Genomic DNA, 6,219 nt, shown 5'->3' with positions numbered 1-6,219 from the left:
GGCATTATATTCTAACTACGAGTATTACATTTTAGTACTTTCTGGTAGTATAAGTTGCCTTACCATAATCTTCACTTATGGCGGGATAAAGATTGAAAGGCATTACATCATACTATTCAATGAATCAATTCTGGCAGCGTTGAGTCATAAATTATTTGCGTCTAAATGGCAATTTCTGAAGCAGTTGTTCCAAGACATTCCATGTGAAGTTAAATAGATTCTTTAGCATTACATCATACTATTCAACTAGTACTTCATAGCATTCAACTATTCCAGTCTGGGAGCATCAGGTGCCATAAATTCTCTGAGCCTAAATGACATTCTCTGATACAACTACCAACACACAATATATACAGTTCAAAGTCTGCTAATAAATTGACTGCCCTAGTAATAATGGTGTAGCAAACAACTCAGTCATTAACGCTGGGTTGCAGCTGTCAGAACAACTCAGTTACTAACGCTGGTACGCAGCTGTCAACCTCGGGCATTTCATGTGGTAAATGCTAGGTAAATTTGTTTGTCTTTGTAATATTCGTGTAACAACTGGATACAGTGTTTGATGCTTCAACTTCAATCCTATATATAATCCAAATGCATGCTAATAAATTAGTTGTCCTAGTAATAATTGTGTAGCGAACAACTCAGTTATTAACACTGGAATGCAGTTGTCAGAACAACTGAGTTATTGACGCTAGAATGCAGCTGTCAACTTCCAAGCATTTCATGTGGTAAATGCTAGTTAATTGTTCGCTTTTGTAATATTTGTTTAACAACAACACACAGTTTTCGATTCTTGAACTTCAATTCTAAAAAACTAACGAAATTGTTTACATGTTCAGAATGTATACGGTATTGGATAAAGTGGGAAGGAGTAAAACCTCCTTGAAATACGGTATTGGATAAAGTGGGAAAGAGTAAAACCTCCATGAAATCCCGTTGTCTCCATGTTCAAGATGTGAAAAGTATGGGATAAATTGGGCGGGAATTGTGCTTGGAGAAATCTTTATTGAAGATCTTGAATTTTTTATACTGCTGTTCTCGGTTGCCTTTTATCCCTTTTGATGGTTCAGCGGCACCATTGAAAATAGTGCAGTGGGTATTATAGCAACACCGCAAAATATTATTATTATTTATTCAATAGTGCAGTGGGTATTGCAGCAACACCGTAAAATATTAATAATTTTTTGATAAAACGCAAAATTCTTTGGAAACCCGTGACATGATCATACTGAAAAACATTTACATCCCATGATTAAGGGAAGAAGCTTGGGATTGAAAAAATGAAAGGTCCCAACATTTCCCTATCAGGTAAATTAATTTGGAGATTGTACACAAAGAGATCGGCGTTTTGGCACACCATGTGACAATCACAAAATCTTACAATAACCACTTTATTCTTATTGTATTTTATAGTTGGAACAACGTGAAAAAGAGGATGAACATGATCTTCAAAGGCTGCTTTTTTGGGAATACAAGTCAAGCTCAACTTTCGTTAGTGGAGATTTATGGAGAATGCAAATCAACAAGCTTCAAGCGCGTCAATGACATTGTGGTCAACTAGGAATGTCAACTAGGTGTGTGATGTTTATTGATATCCAGAAGCCCATGACCATGCAACCTCGTTAACAATTACTACAAATGGAGATTATGGATTCATGGCAGGAAGAAATGCCCACAAATACATAAAATACTAGGTCCAAATATATTGAGAGGGGGCAGGCAAGGAACCATAATTTTTGATCAAATATTGATATTCCCAACCACTGGATATTTTATACGGATGAATTAGCCGTATGAATCAATGTCTTGATGTCCTGAAAATTTAATTTTAAATGGCGATTACTCTAGAAAAGGACTCTGGAAGGGATTACTCTAGATAATGCATTATAATGCACAATGTGAGAGAATTCTAGAATCCCTTGGCCACTTGTTTACCGGGGCTCTCTGTAGTCAACATGTCTTCCATCATAATGCATTATAATGCACAATGTGAGAGAATCTAGAATCCCCTAACCACTTGTCTACCGGGCCCCTTTGTAGTCAACATGGGACACATTTACTAAGGATTGATAATCAACATTAGTCCTTACGAGAATATGGCTATGTATTTTTGAATACGAGAATATGGCTATGTATTTTTGAATAATGAAATTTCATGTTGAAAGGACTTAAAATCTACTAGGCAATTATTCCGGGATAGTCACTAGGAAGAATAAATGGCCAAAGAATAAAAATAAGAGATGAGTAGAGCATCACTACACATTTATGGTAGGATGTCTAGGAACGCTTGTAAGGCCATATCATTAACGTAATACATGGCTAGAGAAGAAAGTAGATGAGTAGAGCATCACTACACATTTATGGTAGGATGTTCAGGAACGCTTGTGAGGCCATATCATTAACGTAATACATGGCTAGAGAAGAAAATCTTAGGATGTCTAGGAATGCTTCTGAGGCCATATCATTAACGTAAGACATGGCTAGAGAAGAAAATCTTAAGAAAGTAGAGCATCATTACATGTTTATGGCAGGATGTCTAGGATGTCTAGGGACATTTGTGAGGTCATACCATACGCGTTTATGGTAAGATGTCTATGAACATTTGTCAGGCCATACCATCCAAATGGTGGGATGATGAACATTTAAAGGATGAGATGATGAACATTTAAAGGATGAGATGATGAAGATTTAAAGGGTACATTATTAGAAGACTAACAAAAGTTTGTGCACTTAGGGATAAAAGTTTTCCACATAGACCAATTCAATGCAATGCATGGTCAAAACCAATATCAAAGAACTAATGTGGTTATACCTAAACCCTTCTCTCCATAAGCTCAATTCAATGCATGGTAAAAAGCAATATCAAAGAACTAATGTTGTTATACCTTAAGCCCTTTTGTCCATAAGTTCAATTTTGATGGAGTTTTACAAGCCATTTATGGTAGAGAAATGATATGTGTGGTTATGTTGGTGGGCATTGGGAGCATTACATTAAGGTGCTTATGCTTTGCTCCATGTTTTGAAGCTCATCTTTGTTAGTATACTCACTCAACTTTGCATACTTTATGCATTGAAAGACCTTGATCTAAGTTAACCCCCCATCTCTTTAGAAACCCTAGCTAATGAAATGAAATGGTTAATCCTTCATCTCCTTAGCTAATGAAATGAAATGGTTAATCCTTCATCTCCTTAAAAATTCTTGAGCACTAAAATGAAGTTGCCAACGTTTTACATATCCCTTAACAACCCTTAGCTAATAAAAAGGCATTAGGTCATCCCATGTGATTACTTCGTTCCATTAAGGCATTAAAGTGACTCTCATGTGAAGGGTGAATACTTCGTTTCATTGAGGCATTGAAAGGCCTTCATGTTAGCGGTGAAAGGCATCATATATCAATTTTAGTATGGCTTTGAAATGCCATGTTTGTTGGATTGCTGGGGCATCATGTCGCAACAAGCATTTCAAAGGTTTTCTTATGGTTTGGATACTTCGTAGCAATTAAGCCTTGAAAGTGCTGATGGTTGGGATTGGTCAAAATCTCAAAGATAACATTTAAGAGACATTTCTGTGATGTTTTTATAAAGGTGACATTCCTCTTTAATAAAGAACAAATAGATAAAAATGCGGACAAGAAATGGTTGAGAGAGTATCACACTTCTATATGAAATGAGTATTCACAATAATATGATACAACATTTACATAATCACTAATAAAGTTAAATATTCTTTGACATCAATTTCTAGCATAATAGAAAGTAAAGAGTCACATTTGAATAGAAGAAATAAAATGGAATGCATTTGTAAAGAAGTTAAAATGATAACTGCATTTAAACTCAAACTCTCAAAGATGAAAGGTGTTATACATTGCAATCTTATATTGAAAGTTAAAAGATCACACTGTCTATCAATTCGCGCTAGTTCTCTAAGGAACCTCTTTAAAAAATATATAGATGTTTATATAAGAGTTTATAGTATCTCGAGATATCTAAATGAATTTATCCATTTAAGGACAAGGATGGCGATCTTGTCAACTATATAAATAAAACAGAGATTTGGAAGAAAAAATAATTTGCAATTAGAAATCAACCTTGATATTCAAAAAGAATTCTGAAGTGTAAAAGCGTTGAATGATTATCTAACGAGTATAAATGATATGAAGAAAGGAGGACCAAACTAGACACTTATAATGCTGTAAAAAGACAATTCTTCTTGTTGAAGATTTCCTTTCTTAAAATGGATGCAAGTTGAAAACTTGATTGTCAGAACTGTTGATGAACCATGTTGAAGTTGTTATATTCTTCAAGGCATCTTTCAACGGTTCAATGTAGTCGCATAAAGGTGCAACTGTCATCTCATGCTTTACTTGGATCTCAAATAATTCATTTTCAATCTCCTTGACGTTGTGGCCAACTTGAAGCACTATTGTTGATTGGTGTTCATTTCTACTTACGAAATGAATTAACCATTTCTCACTTTCTTATGTGATAAAATCAACAAGGTTGGTTAAGTCATTATCCCATGCGATCTTTAATACATCAAAATGCTCTTGCATTTGCTCTCAGTTAATAACAACGTATCTATAATTTAGGACTGTCTAACTCTTTAGTCACATCAATTAATTTAAGGAACAAGTCACTTTTTTTTGTTGTCTTAATATTGTCACATTTGGAGGTCATTTATTAGAGTGTGTGAATCCTTTCCATTTAACAAGATTTTAGTTGCTTCATTTTGTTTTGGGATGATATATTTTTTTCTCTCCTTCAAGCTTTGTTCACATTAGACACTTTATTGATAAAGGTAGTTAAGGATTTTTTTATAAGACATCTCATCATTTTCCAAGTTCTTTTGCCAGTATTTTATGAAAGAAATAATATTAAAACAAATTAGTAGAAGTATAACTACTTGCCATCTAGGATTATAATAGTCATTTTATTAATATTATCGATGACATATTGTGTATTCCCATCAATAAACTTGAAGCTTACTTGATTCTTGAACAATTTTTTGGCATGTCTTAAGAGATCTGAGTTGGCTTAGTAATGGATAATGTTTCAACGAACAATTGCTTTGGTAATAAGGCCATTTCTAACTCCTTGATTCTCTTTTTCAGCGTTATGCTTTCCACATCTTGTTTATAAATTGAATATGCAAGTGCATCTCAAGTTGCTTGATGAAAGTCAAAAAGCTTGGATGGTTTAATACTTTTAATGTCAAATTTTGAATTTGTTTTATGAACAACTTGCTTATTTTTCAATTTCACCTTTTCAGTTTATATATTTTTAACACTTTTATCATACATTGCATAATGCAATGCCAGTGATTGCTCCTCAAAATCAATGGGGATTTTTGAGCTAACTCCTTTACGATACATTGACAATCACGTAATTATTTTTCAACCTAGTATGGTATTTCAACAATTTCATCGAAGATCATCATTTTCCATTAGTTTCCTTGGATAAGCCTTTAGTTTTTCCTTCAATAGTGCTTTTCTTTCGCTTTGAATTTATTGCAATAACATGAGTTTTTTTTGCCAGATTATGCTTAAGGTGATTACCATCACCACCCTCTTTAGCACTACCAATAATGTTTTTCCTTCGTTCCTTTTTTGGATTGAATTCTACCATGTGATGTAGAAATATTTCTCTGAGATTTTTGTGGAGTCGAACTGACACTTGTAGATAGTGTCCATATTGTTTGTATTGTTTATTCAACATGTGCAAGCCACTAATATATTTGTGAATTGCTTGAGGGGTATCAAGTAAAACCTTATTATCCCATTCACCTTTTGCATGTTTTGCCCAAGAAAGTGCACCATATCCAACAAAAGTAATATGAGCTAAGAAAATGGCCTTAGGGTCAAAACCTTCAACTGTGTCCAACTCCTTTAATTTGGACATTTCCAAATAAACAACATATTCATCAAGATGAGAAATACTTTTGATACTTAGGTGGCCAAATTTGATAAGTTGCGTGAATCGTTTCTTCTTCTTTTCATTAAAGAAATGAGCCCAATGTTTGTATTTTCGGTAGATTTCTTCCAAGAAAACTTATCACATACATCAATTGGAAGCACACAGGGTTTCCCTTCAAACCTACACAATCAAATGAATGAGTAGTCTTGAACATAAAAAAAATCCCTTTCCTTCCAGTGAGGCTAGGGATTAAAGAGAACATCTAGCATCTAAAGAACCTTCCAACATTTTTTTTGCATTCTACAA

Source organism: Pinus tabuliformis, chromosome 7 (genome assembly GCF_031772625.1).
Source record: "Pinus tabuliformis cultivar Carrire ecotype Pingquan chromosome 7, CPIR1, whole genome shotgun sequence".
NCBI classification, from domain to species: Eukaryota; Viridiplantae; Streptophyta; class Pinopsida; order Pinales; family Pinaceae; genus Pinus; species Pinus tabuliformis.
The sequence above is the reverse complement of the archived record's forward strand: the minus strand, read 5'-3'. Positions refer to the sequence as shown.